General features: G+C 47.9%; 1 protein-coding gene across 2 annotated transcripts in view; it reads left to right on the top strand.

Annotated features, from left to right (window-relative positions):
- The first annotated feature begins 14,427 nt into the window (after nt 1-14,427).
- The window catches only part of NSD1 (nuclear receptor binding SET domain protein 1), a 175,670-nt gene continuing 165,926 nt past the window's right edge, over nt 14,428-24,171 (top strand). For both annotated transcript variants that reach the window (XM_085013728.1, XM_085013714.1), the window contains exon 1: nt 14,428-14,838. The gene's annotated coding sequence lies outside the window, so the exon portion shown is untranslated. The remainder of the gene's footprint in view (nt 14,839-24,171) is intronic.

The following is a 24,171-nucleotide window of genomic DNA, read 5'->3' as shown; positions in this document are numbered from 1 at the left end:
GTGTGCTGTGGTGTCAGTCGCAGACGTAGCTCAGATCCCACGTTGCTGTGGCTGTGGCGTAGGCTCCAACTGTGGCTACAGCTCCGAATGGACCCCTAGCCTGGGAACCTCCATATGCCATGAGCACGGCCCTAAAAGCAAATAGTAATAATAATAATAATCAGCTCTTGGCTTATGCTTCTGCACTCAAGAACCCCCTCTGGGAGTTCTCTGGTAGCCCAGCAGGATCCGGCATAGTCACTGCTGTGATTTAGTTTCAGTCCCTGGCCCAGGAATATTCACATGCTGCAGGCATGGCTAAAAAAAAAAAAAAAAAAAAAAAAAAAAGAACACCCTCTGGCTCCCTGGAGCCCCTCTAACTTTCTTTTTTTTTTTTTTTTTTGGTCTTTTTGTCTTTTCAGGACTGCACCTACGGCATATGGAGTTTCCCAGGCTAGGGGTCTAATCGGAGCTGTGACTACCAGCCTAGGCCAGAGCCACAGCAACGTGGGATCTGAGCCGCATCTGTGACCTACACCACAGCCCACAGCAACGCCAGATCCTTAACCCACTGAGCGAAGCCAGGGATTGAACCTGCAACCTCATGGTTCCTAGTCGGATTCATTTCTGCTGTGTCATGATGGAAACTCCTTATATATATATATATATATTTTTTTTTTCTCTCTAACTTTCTGACTGAGCTCCAGTCTCCCACTGGAATCACTGGCCAATGAACGTTTCTACTAGTCTAGCTGATCATGGGAGAGGCAGCAGATCCCTCAGAGGCTCCCTGGGGAAGTAAAGAGCTAGGAGGCTAGAGTCGTGTGTGAGGACAAGGAGATGATCATTTTCCACTTTCCCACCATGAGCCCACTGCCCTGCCAGGCTCACCCACCCACCACTCTCTCACACCACAACCTCGCCAGATAAAAATTAGTTTCCCAATTTTTTTTTTTTTTTGGCCATGCCATGGCATGCAGAAGTTTTAGGGCCAGGGATCAAACCTGTGCCACAGCAGCGACCTGAGCCACAGCAGTGACAACGTCAGACCTTTAACCTGCTATGCCACCAGAGAACTCCCCAATTCAATGGTAAAGAAACTGACGATGTGATGGGCCAAGGGTCACAAGGAATGGAGTCTAAGGAAAGAGCTGAGTTGACCACCCTCCAACTCAGGTTCCTGGCCATTTCTGTGTGCATGCGAGACTCATCAGAGTGACAGGAGCAGCTGCTGCCTGGTAGGTCTTGGGGACCAAGAGGGGCTCAGCTGCCCACCCTGTGCCCCCTCCCTGCCAGCGTCCCTGGCAGGCACGTGCTTGCTGGGCCCTTTCCACATTCCTGATGTCCCATGTCAGAATGGGACAGATGCTACTAATTCCCTCATGCAATTTTGCTGCTTGCTGTTCCATCTCCCCTCTCCCAAGCCTGCTCTGGACAGTATGGCAGCATCTGGGGCCTGACCCTCTCATTTTGTCTTCTTAGGCCATGACACTGGCCTTGGGAGACTGTAGAAAAAGCACTGGGTCACCTCTGGACTCTGCCAGTCAGGGATCTGGTGAGAGCAACAGACAGCAATTCAGGTCTGGTAAGCTGGAGCCAAGAAACAGGAGGGAATCAGGGCCTGGGGGGGAGGGGCAGGCTGGCCACAAAGTGTGTGTGTGAGTGTTCATGGGGGTGGGGGGGTGTACTGTGACCAAAGTTATCCTCTCTGAGCCCCTCACAGGCAGGACAACATGCTTTGGAGAGTGATTATAAAAGATCAGTCAGGGGAGTTCCCGTCGTGGCGCAGTAGTTAACGAATCCGACTAGGAACCATGGGGTTGCGGGTTCCGTCCCTGGCCTTGCTCAGTGGGTTAAGGATCCGATGTTGCCGTGAGCTGTGGTGTAGGTCGCAGACGCAGTTCGGATCCTGCATTGCTGTGGCTCTGGCGTAGGCCAGTGGCTACAGCTCAAATTAGACCCCTAGCCTGGGAACCTCCATATGCCGTGGGGGCGGCCCAAGAAATGGCAAAAAAAGACAAAAAAAAAAAAAAAAAAAAAAAAAAAAGAGGCTATTATTGGAGTTCCCATCGGGACGCAGCAGAAACAAACCCGACTAGGAACCATGAGGATGTGGGTTCAATTCTGGCCTCGCTCAGTGGGTTAAGGATCCGGTGTTGCCATGACTTGTGGTGTAGGTCGAAGACGTGGCTCAGATCTGGCATGGCTGTGGCTGTGGCTGTGTTGAAGGCTGGCAGCTGTAGTTCCGATTAGACCCCTAGCCTGGGAATCTCTATATGCTGAGGGTGCGGCTCTCTCCCAAAAAACAAAAACAAATTGGCTATTATTATTATTGCATGGGGTTTAAGAGGGAATGGCCCCCAGGGCTGGGTTGCCATGATCTCATTCCTTGCCTTCCCAGGAAGGCGTTCTTGCCCCCAATGCCCAGATGAGGACACTGAGGCTCAGAAGGAGGAAGTGACTGGCTACATAGGGGTTCCCACTACAGAGCTCATTCCTAGAGCCCCCTCTGAGGGCCAAAAGAGACTCTGGATCTCCACCAAGCAGGAGACATCCGCTAATGGAATGTCCATGCACAGAAGTGCATTCATGATACCTAAGTGCAGATGCCCAGCACTTTGAGCTCCAGCCCTATGGCCTTCATCCCTGACATCTCAGGGCCCTCACTCAGACTGTTCCTTCCTGGGGAGTCTCCTCTTCCCCTCTCACCTGGCCAAGCCCCATTCACCCTTTATCATTTTTTATTTTTTGGCTGCCCTGAAGCCTATGGAGTTTCTAGGTGAGGACTCAGATCTGAGCTGCAGTTGTGACCTGCTGTGCTGGGCTAGGAATTGAACCTAGTGCTGTAGAAACACCATCTATCCGACAGGGGACCTCCCCCACCCACCCTTTCAATCTCACTTAGACCTCATTTCTAGTTGGGCCCTCCTTCATGCTGAGCCCCTCATTGCTGTAGAGAAGGATGTTCACAAAAGTCACCTTCCCACAACCTGTTGATCCCCAGGAGGCAAGCCCTGCTTTGATAGTTTTGTTTTTTTTGTTTTTTTTTTTGTTTTTTTTTTTGCTTTTTTTGCTTTTTCGGGCCGCGCTTGTGGCATATGGAGGTTCCCAGGCTAGGGGTCGAATTGGAGCTGTAGCTGCTGGCCTATACCACAGGTACAGCAATGCAGGAGCTGAACCACATCTGCAACCTACACCACAGCTCACAGCAACACCAGATCCTTAATCCACTGAGTGAGGCCAGGGATCAAAACCAAAGCCTCATAGTTCCTATCGGATTTGTTTCTGCTGCACCACGATGGCAACTCCTGCTTTGATAGTTTTTAGGTCAGTAGTCCTAAAATTATACCATGTTTCAGAATTGCCGGCGGGGGGGGGGTGCTTGGGTTCCCGCCCCAGAATTTATTTGGTAGATTTGAGGTAAATCCTGCTGTATGCCATAAACCCGCGGCATATGGAAGTTCCCAGGCCAGGGATCCAATCAGAGCTGTAGCCACCTGTCTATGCCAGAGCCACAGCAACACCAGATCTGAGCCACATCTGTGACCTACACCACAGCTTAGGGCAACGCCGGATCCTTAACCCACTGAGTGAGGTCAGGGATCGAACCCTCAACCTCATGGCCCTTAGTTAGATTTGTTAACCACTGAGCCACGACAGGAACTCCTGGAAATCGTGTTTTAAAGAGGCATTACAGGAGTTGCCATTGTGGCACCATGGGTTAAGGATCTGGAGGCCCCGGGAACTTTCATATGCTGTGGGTGCAGCTGAAGAAGGAAAAATAAAAAATAAAGATGCATTACATGTTCATGGTTTAAGTAATTGAAACAAAAACTTCAACAGCACACATTTCAATGAAAAACTAACCCCTTGTACCCACTCTCTCTGCTCCCCAGGGGAAACTACCCCCATTTTCTGAGTCTTCTTGCATCACCCCTTCCCTGTGTCCGTGCAGCCCTTGATCCAGTTTAGTGGTTACTCTCCTTGCCCCGCCCCCCAACTCCCACCCAGGACAGCACCTCCCAGAACTGAGGCACAACAATGATGTGTGAAGGGACAGAGGACCCATTCCCTGGTACAGACACACTCAGGTGTATGCAGCCACTGCCTGCCCCTTCCCACACTCCAGGACCCTAGCTGGGAGACCCCTCCAGCCCTCCACCTGCTGTAGGATTTAGCCTAATCCCAGAGTATGTGTGTGAGGCAGCTGCAGCTCTCTCTGGTGGAGAGAGCCCCCCCCCCCCACCTTGGGAGGAAATCTTTTATTCTCTTGCTACCGAAATCTGACCTTCATTGGCACCTGGGCCCCAGGGCCGGGGCTTGTCCCCAAGAAGTGGCTGAGGAGGTGGCGTGAAATCGCCAACAGCTGAACTCACCCAGCCTTTCCCCGCATCCTCTGCAACCCAGTCACCACTGACATTCCACAGCGTCAGCCCCTTCCGGGCCCCCCAATGCCAGCCTCATGTTCTTGTGCTGGTCTTTGGCGCTCAGCCTGACCTGTTCCTGTTGATCGCACCCGCTGGCCCTGTGGCATATGGCTGTGGGCTTGTTGCAGCTCTTGGAACCTCCAGGCCACCCTAGTTCCCTTCAGACATGGGCTCAGCTATCACCTCCTCCAGGAAGCTCATGCCAATCTCACAGCACAGCCAGGGCATTCTGCCTCTATGCACAACTAGAATGACCCATTATGGCTCTCTCTATATCACTGAGGCCAGGGGCCTCATGGGCTCCACTTCTAAGTCAGATCCAGTGCAGGGCAGGCCTAAGGTTTGTCAAATTACTGAATGACCTGGTATGGATGATGATGAGGCTTCTGGTCAAGGAGGTTCTTTGCTTTAACAGCTGAGGCCCCTCAGAAATCTGGTCTCAGGAGAGGAAGGTTGGCTGGCAGGGCTGTGACACGAGGATCCATATTGGACAGCAAACTCTACGACTCTGCAAAAGGGGACTGAGATTATTGGATCCTGGGGTATCCTGGGGGACTGAGATTATTATCATTTTGGGGACCCACTGCACTTACACAGAGGAGCATCTGCCTCTATGGGCGTGGCCCCTTCTAAGCCACCCCTGAAGGCAGACAGGCTAGAGATAAATGATGGATAGCACGGAATTCTCTAGAGCAGCACTGTGCAGGGGACCTGTCTATCTGTCCAACACAATAGCCACGTGACTCACGATGATTATTGAGCATTTGAAATGTGGCTCACGTGACTGAGGGAGTGATTACATTATTTTAATTACTTAAAATAAGTTTAAAGTTTAAATTGCTGTGTAGGAATTCCCTTTGTGGTGCAGCGGAAATGAATCTGACTAGTATCCATGAGAATGTGAGTTTGATCCCTGGCCTCGCTCAGTGGATTGAGGATCCAACATTGCTTGAGCTATGGTGTAGGTCGCAGATGCTGCTCTGAACCCACGTTGCTGCGGCCGTGGTGTAGGCCAGTGGCTACAGCTCTGATTGGACCCCTAGCCTGGGAACTCCATATGCCGCGGGTGTGGCCCTAAAATAAATAAATAAATAAATCGCTGTGTGTTGACAGGACAGTTCTAGAGCCTTCACAAAGGGGCTGCTCTAAGTGGCCTGACCAGGAATTTGCTCCACCTCATATTTGCTGAGGGGAAAATTCGAAACAAATCCACATGAAACACACTCAGAGTTGGTAGGAAAGCGATTGCTTGGGAAGGATGGGCAAGTGGTCACCATAGCTGTTTCTGGGGAGAAGAACCAGGTGGTTGGGGTCAAAGGAGAGAGGGGACCTTTGTTTCTTTTGATTTTTGTACCCAATACATGCATTATTTATCCACAAAAATTGAATACTGAATTTTTTTTTTTCTAAAAAAAAGAAAAGAAAAAATACCAGAGAAGAGAAGTATCCTCTCTGAGGACTCACCAGCTTCCAAGCCTGCCTGGCCCAAACCTCAGGCTGCCCTAGAGCCAGTTTCAGAGCTGTACCAGAGCTGGTTTCAGAGCTGGAAGGCCAACCCCTTCTTCACCATGTCCCCTCTCACGCTGCCCCCCTATGCCCTCCCACTGCTTCACACACCAGTGCAGGCTGAACCCAGGCCCCTCAACAGACCCCTGCCCACTGCCCAGATGCCTCACAAACCCCTCCCCCATCTAGTCTCCAGCCCCAGTGACCTTCTTTCTGTTTCTCCACCACCGCAAGCTCATGAGACCCTCAGGGCCTTTGCACTTTTGGGACTCTGCCTAGAATGCTGGCCCCTGGTTCTTCTGGATGGCTGTCAGAACAAAGGTCATCTCCTAAGAGTGGCCTCTCCTGACCACCCTGGCTAAAGTCCTCCTTCCGTTATTCCATCTTTTAGCCCCTTGTTTGCTTTGCTCTGTAATTATCTTATTTGCTCACTCGTTACTGGATGCCACCTGGTGAAGGGAACTGAGAAGCTGAAGGGTGGTCCTGTTCACCGTTGTACCTGCATGTTGGACAACGGGGTCTGGTGCACAGTAAGTGCTCCCTAGATGTTTGCAGAATGAACACACGTTGAATGAATTTCCCAGATTCAAAATTCATATTCCAGGCTGGAGAGGTTATCTCAAAGAAGCTTCCCAGCTCGGATAAGAGCTGGGACAGTCCCCCCAAAATACACACAGAGCCTCCCAAGAGGACAATAGTGATGACCACCACAGTGTCCACCAAGGGATAGCCATTAATGTGGGGCTGGGAACCTGGGAGGTGGGAGACTTAGGACCAGGACTACCCTTAGAGCACCTAGGCTCCGGGCATCCGCCTGTAAGCCAGCATTCTCCCACACTGTCAAGGACAGCATGGGGCATCTAAGGAGGGCCTGCAAACCCACAGGAAAATGACATCTCAAAATGCTACAGGGAGGAGTTCCCATTGTGGCTCAGTGGTTAATGAACCCGACTAATATCCATGAGGACGTGGGTTCAATCACTGGCCTTGCTAAGTGGGCTAAGGATCCAGCGTTGCCGTGAGCTGTGGTTAGGTTGCAGATGTGGCTTGGATAGAGCATTGCTGTGGGTGTGGTGTAGGCCGGCAGCTACAGCTCCCATTGGACCCATAGCCTGGTAACCTCCATGTAGCGCAGGCACAGCCCTAAAAAGAAAAAAAAAAAAAAAAGGCAGCAGAGATGGTAATGATGAGGCGATTAACAAGGGAACCAGGAGTTCTCTTAACGGCTTAGTGGGTTAAGGACCAAATGTTGTCTCTATGAGTACTTGAGTATGATCCCTGGCCTCACCTTAGATCCGTCATTGCCACAAGCTAGAGTGTAGTTTGCAGACACGGCTCAGATCCGTCATTGCTATGGCTGTGGCATAGACCTCAGCTGCAGCTCCAATTCAGCCTCTAGCCTAGGACCTTCCATATGCTGTAGGTGTGGACATAAAAAAGAACAAACAGGAGTTCCCATCGTGGTGCAGCGGAAATAAATCCGACTAGGAACCATGAGGTTGCGGGTTCCATCCCTGGCCTTGCTCAGTGGGTTAAGGATCTGGCGTTGCCATGAGCTATGGTGTAGGTTGCAGATGCAGCTCAGATCTGGCTGGCTGGCTGTGGCTGTGGCATAGGCCGGCGACTACAGCTCCAATCAACCCCTAGCCTGGGAACCTCTATATGCCGTGGGTGTGGCCCTAGAAAGACAAAAAGACCAAAAAAAAAAAAAAAAAAAAAGAACAGACAAAAGAACCAAAAAACAAAGAAATCAGAGGTTAGCAAGCTTATGAGGAGACCCTAAAACTCAAGAATAAGGCAAGAGATGCTCTCATTTTGCACTTATCCGACTGGCAAAAGTCAGTGAGCTGGAGAATGTCAAGTGCCGGCAGGGATGTGGGGGACCCACGTGGACTGTGGGAACAGCTCTCACAGAGCCACCTAGGAGTTTTCAGCTAATTATATAAACACATACTCTATGATCTAACAATTCTATCCTGAATATAATATGTCAGTCCCCCCTGCCCAAATCTTCATACATGACCACATGGGAAAGGATGGAGAAGGGGATCAAGGCAATCTGGAGTCCATCACTGGCAGGTGGATGGATTACGTGTGTGGAGGACCCTCAAAAACCTAGTGCTGAGTGGAAAGGGTAAGAAATAAAACATTGTAAATCAACTCTTTTTTTTTTTTTTTTTTTTGTCTTTTTAGGGCCATACCTGAGGCATATGGAAGTTCAGAGCTGTAGCTGCCAGTCTACGCCACAGTCAGAGCAATGTGGGATCCAAGCCACATCTGTGACCTATGCTGAAGCTCATGGCAATACTGGATCCTTAACCCAATGAGTATGGCCAGGGATCGTACCCACGTCCTCATGGATATTAGCCTGGTTCGTCACCGCCAAGCCATAACGGGAACTCCAAACAACACTACTTTAAAAAAAAAAACAAATGGAATGAGCTCTGAAGCACAAAGCCATTTGCATGAAAGAAATGATGACACAGAGAAACACACGTTACAAGAACACACACAAAAATCATTAGTGTGGCAGCCTGGGAGGCGGGGTGATATGAGTGGGGAAGAGGCTCAGAGAGAATTGAAAAGAAAACAAAGGCATGAAGGCCAGGAGCAGTGTGCACCCGGGGTAGGAGTCAGTGATGCTTTCTGGAGGAGGTGATGACGTGGGTGCTCAAGCTGAAGAAGAAACCAGACAGAAAAGGGCTGGAAGGCACACTAAAACAACAAACATTTATCAAGTACCTATTATATTCCAGGTACCATTCTAGTCTTCTAGTCGGTGGTTATACCCTGTGATGAAGACAAGCCCCTGCTCTGAGGAGCTGGAAATCTAGAGTTGGGGACAGATGACATTAAATAAACACCCAAGAAAGCGCTGACTATAATCAACACAGACTCTGAAGGTTGACTGGCTGCAGCTGTGTCTACAAGGGGGATCAAAATGGACTCTGATCCTACCTAGGGCAGGGCCCCAAGAGGCAGTGATATTCGAATTGAAGGAGGGGCGTGCTCAACTTTGTGGTGAGTGGGAGGAAAAGCATTCCAGGCAGAGGGAACAGTCTAGCAAAGGTCTGGAGGTAGGCAAGAGTGGGGAGAATCTGAGCACATACAGAGTGAGGGAGAACAGGGAGCCAGATTAGGCCACACCACTGAGTGCCTTGCAGGCTGCAGATTTCATTCCCAGGGGAGTGAAGAGACCAGAGAGTCAGGTGCTGCTAGTGTAGATGTGGGGAGACGGGGGACTGTTGCAGGGTCTGGTTAGAGCTGGGAACTGAGACAGCACCTCCAAAGTAGACACATGCTCTCCCCAGGTGAGAGAAATAATGAACATCGACCCACAGTCCACTTCCTCTCCCATCCTCTGGTCTGGAACCAGCACCATCCTGCACCACAAGCTGCATTGCAGGCCCCCATTGTGGTCAGGCGATGGGGGTGGGGGGAGCGGGAGGGAGGGGACAGTGTTCAAGAACTTGGAGGTTCTTGGGCAATGGCCAGGAGTTGGGTGAACTGGCTGGGTCCCTGTGAGTGTTTCAGAGGCCTGAGGAGGGGCTGCAAGGAGGAGGGTGGGGCACACAACGGTGAAAATCTAAGACCAACATACTCTGCTTGACCCTGAAAAAAATCAACAGAGAGCCAGCACCACCCCTACACCCATCCTGTGCCTTGGTTCCTCGGCCCGCTCCTCTACTTTCTTCACTCTTTCCTCTCTGGTCACTGCCCTGTAATTGCATCCTGAGAGGGGGGTCTCCAGCACCGGGAGCAGAGTAGAGGGTATACGCTTGGGCGATGGTGCCACCTTTTGGAAGCCACAAGAAATGCAGCGTCTTGCTTTAGCCTCTCCAGGGGGCATAGGGGATGTCTCCGGCTGGAGGCATAGCGGTTGTGGGCAGGGATCCTGTGAAGAGAGGTCCTGGACGCCGGCTCAGTTCCTGGTACTCTGTTTTTCAGAGCGATGCTGATATGCCGTCTCCACCCTTTCCAGGGGAATCGCTGTAACTACCCTGGCTCAAAACCCTCCCACTTCCCTCTGGATTGACTCCAAACTCCTTAGCAAAGCACAAAGCACAGAAGGATTTCGCCTTGGCCTTAGGCACACATTGTTTCTATTAGTTTCAATCCCTACCTGTCCCCCCTCCTCCCAGAAGTGCACCTCCATCCCTTTGCACAGGTTGTTCTCTTTTTTGGAACACTCTCCCCACCCCCACCAGTTGATTTCCCAGAAGTTATTCCTCTTTCAGCTCTTAAAACTACCCCCCCCCCTGCTTAAGGAGACCTTCTAGCACCTTGACATTAACTAGGCAAAGAGGGGAGAGAAGAGTGTTTCAGTCCATGGGAACAGTATGTGCAAAGGTCTAAGGTGGCATCAAGGAGATGGGAGGGGACCAGAGGCCAGAAAAGGTGACAGAGATGGCAGGGCTATGGCAACTGACCACACATGGCTCATGGGCACTGGTGACGGGCTGAGTGTCCAGTGAGCAGTGGGAGGACACGATTTTCAGCAGCAAAGGACACAATCAAATGTGTATTTGGAAAGGCCCCCATGAGGTTGCCAAGTGAGAAACGCACTGTGAGGCTAGAGTGGGGAGAACAGGAGGGGCTACACAGGTGAAAGTCAATGGCAGTTCCCTGGTGGCTTAGCAGGTTAAGGATCCGGCATCATCACTGCTATGGTGAGGATTCAAACCCAGGCCAAGGAACATCTGCATGCTGTGAGCAAGGTCAAAAAACAAAAAAAAAAGTGAGAGTTGATGGGAGCTTGGACCCCTGAGGCCTCAGGGCTCTCAGTCATTGGCTTTAGCCTCCTTGAAGGGACCCAGACTTACCCCAGCATATTTCATATCAGTTCTGACTGCTGGCTGCAATACCCTCTTCATTACTCATCCCAAACACTACCTGCATCCTGAAGCCAGCACCTGTGCCTGGTGGGAGCTGCCTCTCACTTTAGAGGAAGACAGGATGCTCGGGCTCAAAGTTGGGAAGTAAGTAGTGAGTAGCGGAGATGGGATTTGAACTAAGGTCTGTCTGCCTTCTCCACCATCCTAAGTGTCCTAGCAGTTAAAGGCAGGATTCTATCACCTGATGGGTGGGTCACTTTACCTTTCTCTGCCTCAGTGTCCTCTTGTACAAAATAGGGGTAACCATAGCAACCACAGCAGGATGTGTGAAGAGTATATGGAATAAATGCACATAAGGGCCCCAGCACCAGGCACACAGTAAGTGATCAATAAATGGTTGCTGTCACATGAATACAGTCCCAGCAATTTTAACATGCCCATTGGGGAAATGTGCCCCAGGGTCCTGAATCAGGGGGAGGACAAAGGGAGCTCCAGAGGGGATGAGAAGGGAGGAGAAAACAGAGAGAGCATCTCGAAGCAGGTCTGGAGCCCTGAGTTCCAAGCACAGAGCAAGTGTCAAGGGCACCAACTCCGAAAAGCCTTAAAGGACACAGGTAGGAACCACTAAAATTCTAGAGTCAGAGAAGATGCAGCCAGTCCCCTAAACCAAGGGTGGGATGATTTCCCCTCCACAGGTGACAGCACTGACCTTAGAGGCTGGAGGGAGCCTAGACAGCAGAGCAGCAGGGAGCAAATACTCAGGTTTCAGAAAACTCAAATCTAGGGCCCTTCTCCAGCCCTAAAACCTCTCCCTTGTGTAATTCCCCATCTAGTCACATGGTGGCATAGTGCATCACCAGGAAAGTCCTGTTTACCGGTTGTCTTGCAGCCAAAAAATGGCCAAGTACCAGTGCTTGTTAGGTGCCTGTAAGAGCTTGAGGGAGAATCCTTACAAATTTCTATGACATAGGCTCTATTCATATCTCCAACTTAAGGTGGAAATGTGGGCCCACAGAAGCCCAATTGGACCCATATCATCACATGGTCTGTATGTCTCCCTTTCTGGCTGTGGCAGCTGCCTGTTCTAGAAGGCAGCTCCTGGTTCTCTTTCCCTATTCCTGTGCAGCACTGCCTTGTGGAGTAGATAGATTAGACTGCCCTGGGAGTTCTTTTTTGCCCGCTCCACGGTATATGGAGTTCCTGGGCCAGAAATCAGATGTGAGCCATAGTTGTGACGTATGCCACAGCTGTGGCAACACCAGATCCTTAACTGACTGTGCTAGGCTGGGGACTGAATCTGCATCCCTGTGCTGCAGACGCCCCTGATCCCGTTGTGCCACAGTGGGAATTCCTCTTCTTTCTTTTTTTTCTTTCTTTCTTTCTTTTTTTTCTTTTTTTTTTTTTTTTTGGCTTTTTAGGGCTGCACCCACAGCATATGGAAATTCCCAGGCTAGGGGTCAAATAGCTACAGCTCCTGGCCTATGCCACAGCTACAGCAACGTGGGATCTGAGCTGCGTTTTCAACCTATGGCACAGCTCATGGCAACTCTGGATCCTTCACCCATTGAGCAAGGCCAGGGATCAAACCTGCATCCTCATGGATCTTAGTTGGGTTTGTTAACTGCTGAGTCAAGAAGGGATCTCCCACCTCTTCTTTCTCATTTACCTCACTAATGTCACTTGTGCATTGGAGGTGAGGTAATAGGACAGTTCCCAGCCCTGGAGTAGAGAGGAGCTGGGCTGACGGGTGAGGCAGCTAACTGTGAGCACCCCCTCTGTACCAGGCACTATGCTGACATTTGTTCCTACGCGAATTCAGCACATAGTAATGAGGCAGCCACTGTGTGCTGGTCACAGGTGACACAGTACTCCCAAGCTTATGGCACACAGCAATAAGCTTATATACTTACTTTATATATAAATATGTGTTTTAAAATACACTATAGGAGTTCCCCTGTGGCTCAGCAGGTTAAGGACCTGGCATTGTCACTGCAGTGGCTTGGATTGCTGCTGTGGCACATGTTCAACCCCTAGCCTGGGAACTTCCACATGTCATAGCCTGGCTAAAAAAAAAAGCATAAAATACTTATGCTGTAAATAAGCCCGTATAGCTTAATAAGCATTTTTTTTTCTTTTTAGAACAGTACCTGCAGCATTTAGAGGTTCCCAGGCTAGGGGTCCAATCAGAGCTACACCTGCTGGCCTACACCACAGCCACAGCAAGGCAGAATCTGAGCTGCGTCTACGACCTACACTACAGCTCTCAGCAATGCCAGATCCTCAACCCACTGAGTGAGACTAGGGCTCGAACCCAAAACCTCATGATTCCTAGTTGGATTGGTTTCCACTGAGCCACCAAGGGATCTCCTTAATAAGTATTTAATGAATGAAATATCTACCTTAAGTACACATAAGACATGCAGATAGTGAGTCTGGAGCTCTTTTCAGCTAGATTGAGGTTCAGAAATTACTGGCATTTAGGGGGTGCCAGTGGCCAGACGAGATCCTCAGGGAGTCTGGGCAAACAATCAACAAACTGAGCCTCTGTCTGCCAGACAGGAAAAATGGGAGGCATGCTTATGATAGGGCAGGATGTAGAAGGGCTTGGGAAAGAGGTAGGAAGGGACTAGACAAGAGTGTGTCGGGTGGTGCTTCTGGGAGTTCCTGCTGTGGCACAAAGGGATCGGCGTTAGCAGCGCCAGACTGCAGGTTCAATTCCTGGCCCAGCACAGTGGGTGAAGGATCCTGCATTGCTGCACCTGTGATTTAAGTAGCAGCTGTGGCTTGGATCTGATCTCTAGCCTGGGAACTCCACAGGCTGCAGGGTGGCCAAAAGAAAGAAGGGGGGAAAAAAGTGGGGGCTTCTGGAAACCCTGTTGGTTCCAAAGGGTCAACAGAGTCACATGCTGCAAAGTGGAGCAGAAAAGGTTTTGAAATGCCACCAGAGAGTGGGACTGCTGGTGATCTGAAGCCAATGGGACCAGTGAAGAGATGAGAAAGGGAGGCCATGGTGAGCAGAGGAGAGAAGAGGCAGGGCTGAGCTGAAAGACTTTTCTGTCTTTCTTTTTGTCTTTTAGGGCTGCACCTCCCGCATATGGAGGTTCCCAGGCTAGGGGTTGAATTGGAGCTGTAGCCACCGGCAACGCCAGATCCTTAACCCACTGAGCGAGGCCAGGGATTGAACCTACGCCCTCATGGACGCTGGTGGGGTTCATTAACCACCGAGCCACGATGGGAACTCCAGATCTTTCTTTTAATAGAGGGAGAAAGTGCACCGTTTGTAGGCTGCCGGGAAGGCGTAAGAAGACAGGAAGTATTGCAGCTCCAGAGGAATGAAATGAGAAAGATGCACAAAAGCTGAAGGAAGCATTAAGGCGGGACTCAGGGCCCAAGAGGAGGGCCGGCCCAGTCCTCTTTTCTATCTCTGAGCAACGGGGCCAGGCTAATGGCGAATTCAGACAAATAGGCGCAAAAGGCCAGTGCAAACCCTGGAGACATCTGGGGCAAGCCAGATATTACCAGGTATGGGTGGCCTTTTCCTAGCGCTGCCCAGCGCATAAAATCACCATTTCCGAAGCTCCACGCGGGCAGAACAGCTCGCGCGGTCCACGGCTTGGCTGCTGCTGATTGGCCTGCGGGAGCCACCTGACCGAGCGGACCAATCAGATGCTCTCTCCCAGGAACGGGGCCCCACGTGTGGCCCAGAGCGGAAGCCTGAGTTGCCTAGGGGTCTGGCGGCAGTGCTGGCGGCCTGGGTACAACGGCTCTCGGCCCCTGCGGAACAATCTGCGGAACTCGGAGGCTGAGGCCCGACCTCCCCCAACCCCGCCCGGCTCCTGCCTACCCGCTGCCACGACCTGGAGTCCTTTTGCTAAATCTCCTTCTTGGCTTCTGCAGCTCCGCTAGGGTGTGTTCATCCTTGTCCCTTGATCTTGACTGGTCTAAAGTGGTGATTTGGAGGAAGACAGATCCAAGTTCCAGGCATCATGTGACCTACGACAGGTGTTTAATACTGTTCAGCCTCATCTGTAAAATAGGACTACTAATCCCTACTGCGGTGTTTTTGTGAGGATTGTAAAGCCCAGTGTCTGGTACGTGGTGAGCTCCCAAAAACATTGGTTACATTTTTTACAGTTGTCGATATAGCTACCCTTGAGGAACTCACATCCCTCATTTCACAGGGCGTTGTGTTAAGGCTACTTTTTATTCCTGTTCTCTTACTAGAATGTAAACTTCTTGTCCACAGGAATGTGCCTGTATGCTTTTTTTAGTCTTCCAACTCCTTGATCCCTCCTCTTGGTCTGATCAGGGTAAATTTAACCTATAGAAACCGTGGAAGGACAGAGTATACAAAATCGTGGGATTTACAGCATGCAGAGTCTTAATAGTTAGGTAGGGATTTTTTTTCCCCATTTTTTTAAAGTTTTACTTTAGTTGATTTACAGCGTTGTGATTCTTTGTGCTGTACAACAGAGTGATTCAGTTATACATGCATACACATCAGTTCTCTTTCAGATTCTTTTACCACCTAGATTATCACAAGATATTGGGTAGAGTCCTCTGTGCTATACAGTAGGTCCCCATTGGCTAATCATTCCATATACCTCGGTGCCCATATGCTAATCCCAAACCCCCAGTCCCTCCCTCCCTGCCTCCCACCTGTCCCCTTCTGCAAACGAGTTCATTTGTATCCTTTTTAAGATTCCACATGTAAATGATATCATATGATGTTTGTCTTTCACTGTCTAACTTCAATTAGTATGACAATCTCCAGGTCCATCCATGTTGCTGCAAATGGCTTTATTTCATTCTTTTTTACGGCTAATACTCCACTGTATTATATGTACCACATCTTCTTCATCCATTCCTCTTTCAATGAGCATTTAGGTTCCTTCCAGGTCTTGGCTATTATAAATAGTGCTGCAGTGAACTTTGGCGTACAGGTATCTTTCTGAATTACGGTTTTCTCCTGATAGATGTTCAGGAGTGGGATTGCTGGATCAGATGGTAGTTCTATTTTTTAAATTTTATTTATTTATTTATTTATTGCCTTTTCTAGGGCCGCTCCTGTGGCATGTGGAGGTTCCTAGGCTAGGGGTCGAATCGAAGCTGTAGCTGCCAGCCTACGCCAGAGCCACAGCAACTTGGGATCTGAGCCGTGTCTGCGACCTACACCACAGCTCTCAGCAACGCTGAATCCTTAACCCACTGAGCAAGGGCAGGGATCGAACCCACGACCTCATGGTTCTTAGTTGGATTCCTTAACCACCGAGCCACCACAGGAACTCCTGGTAGTTCTATTTTTAGATTGCAGTTTTTTTTGTTTTGTTTTGTTTTTGTTTTTTGGCTTTTTAGGGCCACACCTGCAGCATATGGAAGTTCCCAGGCTAGGGGTGGAGTTGGCGCTGTAGCTGTTGGCCCACGCCACAGCCACAGCAACATGGGCTGTGTTGCAACTTATGCTGCAGCTCATAGCAATGTTTAACTCACTGAGCAAGGCCATGGATTCAACCCACATCCTCTAGGATTCTAGTTGGATTCTTTTTTTTTTTTTTTTTTTTTTTTTTGTCTTTTTGCCATAATCTTGGGCCGCTCCCGAGGCATATGGAGGTTCCCAGGCTAGGGGTCTAATTGGAGCTGTAGCCGCCAGCCTACACCAGAGCCACAGCAATGCTGGATCCGAGCCGCGTCTGCAACCTACACTACAGCTCACAGCAACGCCGGATCTTTAACCCACTAAGCAATGCCAGGGATCAAACCCGCAACCTCATGGTTCCTAGTCAGATTCGTTAACCACTGCGCCACGACGGGAACTCCTCTAGTTGGATTCTTAACCTGCTGAACCACAATGGGAACTCCTGTTTGTAGGGTTTTTGATGATGACCATTCTGGCTGGTGTAAGATGGTAACTTGTAGTAGTTTTGATTTGCATTTCTCTAGTAATTAGTGATGTTGAGTATCTTTTCATGTGGTTTTTGGCTATCTGTATGTCTTCTTTGGAGAAATGCTTATTTAGATCTTCTGCTCATTTTTTGATTGGGTTGTTTGGGTTTTTTTGTTTTTTTTGGGGGGTGGGTTAGAGTCACAGGAACAGCGTGTGGAAGTTCCTGGGCTAGGGGTTCAATCAGAGCTGCAGCTGCTGGCCTACACCACAGCAACACTGGATCCGAGCTGCATCTGCAACCTACACCACAGCTCATGGCAACACTGGATCCTTTAACCCACTGAGCAAGGCCAGGGGTCGAACCCGCAGCCTCATGGATACTAGCTGGGTTCTTAACCTGCTGAGCCACAATGGGAACTCCTGTTTTTTTTTTTTTTTTTTTTTTTAATTGTGCTGCAGTAGGTTTGTATATTTTGGAAATAATACCTTGTCCGTCACTTCATTTGCAAGTATTTTCTCCCATTCTGTGGGTTGTCTTTTCATTTTGTTTATGGTTTCCTTTGCTGTGCAAAAACTTTTAAGTTTATTTAGGTCCCATTTGTTTATTTTTGTTTTTATTTTCACTACTCTAGGGGTGAATCTGAGAAGGTATTACTGCGGTTTATGCCAAAGAGTGTTCAGCCTGTTTTCCTCTAAGAGTTTTATAGTATCCAGTCTTATATTTAGACTGTTTTGAGTTTATTTTTATGCATTTAATCCATTTTGAGAGTATTTTTGTGTATGGTAGAGAGTGTCCTAATTTCATTCTTTTATATATAGCTGTACATTTTCCCCAGCACTACTTATTGAAGAGACTGTCTTTTCTCCATTGTATATTCTTGTCTTCATTGTCATAGATTAGTTGACCATAGATGTGTGGGTTTATTTACAGGCTTTCTCTTCTGTTCCATTGATCTCTAGTTCTGTTTTTGTGCCAATACCATACTGTTTTGATGACTGTGGCTTTGTAGCATAGTCCCTTTATATCCTCCAAGAATATCTTCTAAGAACTGAGCCTTGAGGAAAAAAACAAAAACTGAAAAGCTATGAGTTCAATTTGACATACTGTTAGAAAACAGAAAAGCCAAATTCATAAAAGCATGTTTGAAGACCTTGCTATTAAAAAAGTCTGTCCTCAGAGGGTTAAGGACCCAGCATTGTCATTTTAGCACCTTGGGTCTCTGCCATGGCATGGGTTTGATTCCTAGCCCCAGGAACTTCCACATGCTTCCAAATATAATATAACTTCCCAAATAAAAATATAATAAATATATATATAAGTATAATATATAAATAAAATATAATATATATATAATAAATATAAATAAAAATATAACTTCCAAAATAAAAATAAAAAATCAATCCTATGCAATTAAGGCATTCTACTGAGGAAAAAATAATGTATGAGCTTCATCAAATAAGAAAGTAGCCACATTAGAGAATGGGTGTCAGTGGTTTGAATTAAAATCCTGGAAACAACAGTAAAGCTTTTTTTTTTTTTTTTTTTTGCTTTTTAGGGCTCCTGCACCCATGGCGTATGGAAGTTCCCAGGCTAGGGGTCAAATTAGAGCTACACCTGCCTGCCTACACCACAGCCACAGCAACTCAGGATCTGGGCCACATCTGTGACCTATGCCACAGCTCTTGGGAACGCCGGATCCTCAGCCCCCTGAGCGAGGCCAGGAATCAAACCTGCATCCTCACAGTTACTAGTTGGATTTGTTTCCACTGTGCCACAACGGGAGCTCCCAGTAAAGCACCCTTAAGAAAGGCCATAATCACAAGTGATCCTGATGACATAAGGAACAGTATTGAGCAAGTTAACATGGACGTCAACAATTCTGAACCAAAAAGTGATTCAGTAGTCTACATTTAAATGTAAAGAAGTTTTAGGGGTTCTTGTTGTGGCTCAGTGGTAATGGACCCAACTAGTATCCATGAAGATGCAGGTTCGATTCCTGGCCCCACTCAGTGGTTTAAGGATCTGGCGTTGCTGTGAGCTGTGGTATAGGTCTCAGATGTGGCATTGTTGTGGCTTTGGGTTAGGTCAGCAGCTGTAGCTCTGATTCGACCCCTAGCCTGGGAATCTCCATATGCTGCTACATCTGCGGCCCTAAAAAGCAAAAAAAAAAAAAAAAAAAGAATAATACTCAATTTATTTCACTATTATTTTTCTGTTTATGAATGCACAAAAATGATATATGATTTTTTAAGCCACACCCATGACATGCTGAAGTTCCCAGGTCAGGGATCAAACCTGCTCCATAGCATTAACCAGAGCCACAGCAGTAACAATGCTGAGTTCTTAACTGCTGGGCCACCAGGGAACTCCTGATGTATGATCTTCTTAAAACTATGAGTAAATAGATCTAAAAGAGCTCTTTACATAAGTTTAAAATAAAAAATATAAGGAATTACAAAAAAAAAATCTCCCAAGACCTTCTGAAAACTCAAGAACATACAAATCTGAGATAAAAACGTCATGACTCAGAGGTTAATGAACTCGACTAGTATCCATGGGTACATGGTTTCAATACCTGGCCTCACTCAGTGGGTTAGTGATCCATTGTTGCTGTGAGCTGTGGTATAGGTCGAAAACACGGCTCAGATCCTGAGTTGCTGTGGCTGTGATGTAGGCCGGTGGCTAGAGCTCTGATTCAGCCCCTAGCCTGAGGACCTCCATATGTCCCAAATACAGCCCTAAAAAAAGATTAAAAAAAAAAAATGTGTAGACAAGTCTAGAGACCAGCCAAATTCACTGAGGGGGCCAGGCATGAGGGTTCACTTAGTTGGGCCTCACGTGAACCCCCAAACTGTTTTCTTGGGTTGCCTTTGCCCTGACCCCAACCATACTGGCCCAGTGACCTGCCTCAGGTCATTTTAGCTTGAGAAGTCACCCACAGGAGGTAGTGTTGCCTGACCTCCCCTCAACACTCCACACTATCCTATGTGTGTCCAGTGGTGGCTGGCACTTACGGTTTAGGAAATGTCGTTATGGTCAGGGGCCCTGTGCTATGGCTTCTTTCCTGCCTCTACCAGCCTGGGCCCCAAGGCCATGACTTCATATGCACTCTCTCTAGAACCTTACCCCTTGACCCTTTTCTGGTAAGCTTTTTGCCTTAGAACCCTAGAGGGGATCTAGTCATGAGTGGATTGTGCCCATTGGTTAGGCCGTACCCTGGGCTCGGGCTGCAAGGTCACCCAGCTGTCCTCCACTTCCTTGAGCCTGTGGCCCCTCCCTTCCCTCTCACTTCCTATCTCTGGAGAAAACAGAGGTACTGGGTGGAACCTCTCCCAATTTCCTTCCCTTCCCACTTAAAACATAGTTGGGGGAATTCCCGTCGTGGCTCAGTGGTTAACGAATCCAACTAGGAACAACGAGGTTGTGGATTTGATCCCTGGCTTTGCTCAGTGGGTGAAGGATCCGGCATTGCCATGAGCTGTGGTGTAGGTTACAGACACAGCTTGGATCTGGCATTGCTGTGGCTGTGGTGTAGGCCGGCAGCTATAGCTCCAATTAGACCCCTAGCCTGGGAACCTCCATATGCCACAGGAGCAGCCCTATAAAAGGCAAAAAGACAACAACAACAAAAAAAACATAGCTGAGGTCCCTTACCTTTCCCAACGTGTCTCAAAGGATAAGGGGTTTCTCCTTTGCTCTGTGACCCATCCATCCACCTGTGACCCCATTCATATACCCTGTACCTCCTGACTTCAGTCACCTCTCATTATTGTACCCTCAGCTTTCCCCTCTCCATTGACTTCTTCTCAAAAGCATTATGCTCATTCGAGGATTTATTCATTCAATCCACAAGTATTTATCAAGCATCTATTCTGCTTGAGTTCTAGGCATTGAGGACCCAGCAGTGAATAAGTTCTAACCTCTTGTTAGTTCCATTCTAGACAGTGAGAAAGATGGGGGTGTAGACAAAAAAAAAAACAAAAAACAAACAAACAAACAAAAAAACCCAGACAATTAAGACTGTATATACTGGCATAAAGATAGACCAATTGATTAATGGAATCGATTGAGAATTCAAAAATTAACCCACACTTCGATGGTCAATTGATTTTTCAAGTAGGGTGCCAAGACCATTATTTAATGGGAAAAGACAGTCTCTTAAAAAAATGGTACTGGGGAGTTCCCATCATGGCTCAGTGATAACTAACCCGACTAGTATCCATGAGGTTGTGGACTGGATCCCTGGCCCTGCTCTGTGGGTTCAGGATCCAGTGTTGTCATGAGCTGTGGTATAGGTCGAAGACGCAGCTTGGATCCGGTGTTGCAGTGGCTGTGCTAGAGGCTGGCCTGGGAACTTCCACATGCCATGGTTATGGCCCTCAAAGAAAAAATAAATGGTTCTGGGACAACTGGATATCCACAAGCAAAAGAATTAAGTTGAATCCCTACCTCCTCACACTATAGTAAATTATCTCAAAATGTATCAAAGTCCTAAATGTAAGGGCCAAAACTTTAAAAATCTTAAGAGAAAACAGGGATAAATTTTCTTGATTGGGATTAGACCTGGTTTCTTAGATATTACCAAAAGCAGAGCAACAAAAGAAAAATTGGACTTCATCAAATTAAAAGCTTTTGTATTTCGAAGTTCCCATTGTGGCCCAGCGGAAACAAATCCAATTAGGAACCATGAGGTTGTGGGTTCCATTCCTGGCCTTGCTCAGTGTGTTAAGGATCCGGCGTTGCCATGAGCTGTGGTGTAGATCACAGACTCGGCTTGGATCTGGCATTGGCCAGCAGCAACAGCTCCAATTAGACCCCTAGCCTGGGAACCTCCATATGCCGTGGGTGTGGCCCTAAAAGGACAAAAAATAAAAAATAAAATAAAAATTAAAAAAATAAAAGCTTTTGTACTTCAAAGGATACTATCAAGAAAGTGAAAAGAGGTTTCCATCGTGGCTCAATGGTTAATGAATACGGCTAGTATCTCTGAGGATACAGGTTTCATCCCTGGTCTTACTTGGTGGGTTAAGGATCCATTGCTGCCCTGAGCTGTAGTATAGTTCGAAGACACGACTTGGATCCTGTGTTGCTGTGGCTGTGCTGTAGGCCAGCAGCTACAACTCCGATTTGACCCTTGGCCTGGGGACCTCCATATGCCATGTGTGCAGCCCTAAAAAGACAAAAGACAATAAATAAATAAATAAATAAAGTGAAGAGATAACCCATAGAATGAGAAAAAATATTTGCAAATCTTATATCCAAAAAAGGACTTGTATCCAGAATACATAAGAACCTTTATAACTCAACAACAAAAAAGATAAACTACTCAAGGTTTTTTTTTTTTTTTTTGGTCTTTTTGCCTTTTCTGGGGCCAATCCCGTGGCATATGGAGATTCCCAGGCTAGGGGTCTGACCGGAGCTGTAGCCACAGGCCTACACCAGAGCCACACCAATGCGGGATCCAAGCCTTGTCTGCAACCTATGCCACAGCTCATGGCAACGCTGGATCCTTAATCCACTGAGCAAGGGCAGGGATCGAACCCGCAACTTCATGGTTCCTAGTCAGATTCGTTAACTACCGCACCACATCGGGAGCTCCTTGTTTTTGTTTTTTGCTTTTTAGGGCTGAACCTGTGCATGTGGAAGTTCCCAAGCTAAGGGTTGAATCAGAGTTGCAGCTGCTGGCCTACACTACAGATGATGGTAATGCAGGATCCTTAATCCCTAGAGTGAGGCCATGGATCAAACCCACATCCTCACAGGCACGATATCAGGTTCTTAACCCACTGAGCCACATGGGAACTCCACAACTACTCAATTTTTAAAATGTGCAGGGAGTTCCTGTTGTAGCTCGGCAGTAATGAAACTAACTAGCATCCATGAGGATGAGGGTTCAATCCCTGGCCTTGCTCAGTGGGCTAAGGATCTGGTGTCACCATGAGCTGTGGTGTAGGTCGCAGATGTGTCTCGGATCCCACATTGCTGTGGCTGTGGTATAGGCCAGCATTTGTAGCTCTGATTCGATCCCCAGCCTGGGAACTTCCATATGCCACCATGGGTGTGGCCCTAAACAAAAAGCAAATAAATAAATAAATAAATAAATAAAGTGCAAAGAATCTGGATAGACATTAAAAAAATATCCTTAGGGAGTTCCCATCTTGGCTCAGCGGTAACGAACCTGACTAGTATCCATGAGGATCGAACTAGTCGAACCCAACTGGTTCTATCCCTGGCCCCTATCAGTGGGTTAAGAATCTGGCGTTGCCTTGAGCTGCAGTGCAGATTGCAGATGTGGCTTGGATATGGTGTTGCTGTGGCTGTGGTGTAGGCCAGCAGCTGTAGCTCCTATTGGACCCCTAGTCTGGGAACTTCCATATGCTACAGGTGTGGCCCTAAAAAGACAAAAACAAACAAACAAACAAACAAACCCTATATATATATCCTTAGGGATTCCCATGTGGAATAGCAGGTTAAGGATCCGGCATTGTCACTGCAGCAGCCTGGGTCGCTGCTGTGGTGTGAGTTGGATCCCTGGCCTGGGAATTTCTACATGCTGTGGGGCACAGCTAAAAAAAAATAAAATTCCTGAAAAAGTTAATTATGGAGTTACCATTTGACTCAGCAATTCCGGAATTCCAATCCTAATTATATACCCCAAATAAGTGAAGGCATAAGTCTGCATGAAAATTTGTACAGGAATGTTTGTATTGTTTGTAATAGTCCCAAAGTGAAACCATCATGATAAAGCATCAACTATAAAAGGAAATGTGGGCCACAGCATGGAGTATTATTTAGCCATGAAAAGGAATTCAGTACCAGTACGTGCCACAACATGGATGAACCTGGAAAACATGCTCAGTGAAACAAACCAGACGAAACAGACCATATACTCGTGTTCCCTTTTACAAAAGTAAAAGCTGTGTCAAAGTAGCTGGGAAAAAAAAAAGAATAGGAATTCCCTTGTGGTACAGTGGGTTAAGGATCTGGCATTGCCGTGAGCTGTGGTGTAGGTCACAGATGAGGCTTGGATCTTTTGTTGCTGTGGCTGTGGTGTAGACCGGCAGCTGCAACTCTGATTTGACCCCTAGCCTGGGAACTTCCATGTACCCCAGGTGTGGCCCTAAAAAGCCAAAAAAAAAAAGTTCTGGTGGAGCTGGGAGTGGAGTCTTCCAGACCCAGGAACACAGGCCCTGAGGGGGAATGGTTTACACAATATTGGAGTCTCTTCTGCCTTTAGAAAAAGGCCTCCTAGCCAGTCTCTAGCATCTGCTGTGTCCTCTTCTACATAGCCACATGTTTTCAAGTTATGATTTTTTTGCCTAAGGTCTTCAGCTGGAGGATGTGAAGATTTTCTGGACTATTCTGAGCATGGTTGTTTTTACAATCATGGATTTTTGCCTCAGGTCTTCAGCTGGGGGATGTGAAGACTTTCCAGATTATTCCAAACATAGTCTGAGTTAAGGGTGCAAGTTCCCAGACCTTTAACTTCCATCTCAACTCCTTGATCTGCCTGAGAAAACGCCTCTCTCCAGTTCTTCT

This window comes from Sus scrofa, chromosome 2 (genome assembly GCF_054392235.1).
Source record: "Sus scrofa isolate SSC_HxYL_T2T_F1_AM1 chromosome 2, Sscrofa_HxYL_maternal_Yorkshire_Landrace_v2.0, whole genome shotgun sequence".
NCBI classification, from domain to species: domain Eukaryota; kingdom Metazoa; phylum Chordata; class Mammalia; order Artiodactyla; family Suidae; genus Sus; species Sus scrofa.
This window is presented reverse-complemented; position numbering and strand designations above follow the sequence as displayed.